The sequence below is a fragment of the Macrobrachium rosenbergii genome, chromosome 24 (assembly GCF_040412425.1).
Source record: "Macrobrachium rosenbergii isolate ZJJX-2024 chromosome 24, ASM4041242v1, whole genome shotgun sequence".
Lineage (NCBI taxonomy): Eukaryota > Metazoa > Arthropoda > Malacostraca > Decapoda > Palaemonidae > Macrobrachium > Macrobrachium rosenbergii.
The window spans coordinates 3,816,918-3,818,175 of record NC_089764.1 but is presented as its reverse complement, the minus strand read 5'-3'; positions in this window follow the sequence as shown (position 1 = coordinate 3,818,175).

Below are 1,258 nucleotides of genomic sequence, written 5' to 3'. Positions count from 1 at the left end.
TAAGTCCGTACACGATAGAAAAGTTCACTGAACTGACGTAGATATTAGCGACTTTCATACGTCCGCCAACACTGTTTGTTTTCGTCTTCTCCGCTCTGGCGATCGGGCGAGTATAGCGAAGGTTTAATTTTCTTTCGCAAATTTCGTTTTCTTTATAAAAAAATCACCGCTTGATCTGTGCCGTGATTATTACTATTGTTCTTATTATGGTCATATATAATTATTAAACTGAATTTCTGGTTGATCTATGCACGTTCGAAGTTTCAAACTAGGCAGAGATTTACCGCTGTCAATTTTTCCTCCGACGACGCAAAGATTCACTGCTTCTTAGAATATTTCGTTCTGCTTTTTGTTTCTTCTGCTACAGTGTTGATGTTGTATTATGTTTCTAGTGCTGAAGACCGCCTTTGAGATTATTTGCGCTGTTAAATTGAGAGTTAGTTTTAGCGCCGTCACTGCTCACTCTCTGTAAATTTCTCTAGGGCCGTGAACTTCAATGTTTTTCAAATGTGCGCTGGACGAAATCCTCCGAAACTGCCACCAAATTATTTGTTATGCGGTGCACTTTTTCTTTGTATTGCGTTGCACCACATATGAATGACTCCGTTTCTGTCTGTTGACTTTCACTTGATAGTAACGCAGGGGACTCGGTAAGTTAGGTTGAAATTGTCTATTAATACTTTCTACTCTCAGGAGGGGGTAAGAATTCGCCGGGCACGGTTTTTCATAAGTTTATTCTTAACACTAAACTATTTCACACGGCCAGCCACACTGGACTTAGAAATTTCTTGATGTTAAGAGAGAGTTGAGTGACACAAATCCTACCCAATTTGGGTTTCAAGTAACCTACTAAAACATCAGAATGAACTCTGACCTATGTTGAATAAAACTCCGCCTTGAGAACGTTCATTTACTCTTAAGGATCGGCCGCCTAAAAACCCAATAATCTTTAAAAATTCGATTTGGTTGAAAAACTCTCTATGGCTTCGTATAGGGTTCGAAGAATGTGCCCACGAAATATTATGCTAAAATTCCGTCAGATTTCTCTAGTTATGGCCTAAAATGTAACAAAACTATACCCATAAAACACCAGTAGCGCAAATGATTTAGTCTGGTATAGTTTTGCGATATATTACGAAAACTTCCTTTGAAATGAAATGTATAATGTCAATAATATCCTACCGGCACCTTTTAGTTATTCCTAGCCATGATAAACGCACAACGCCATACCATGACGATCAGGCTTCTAGAGTTGCCT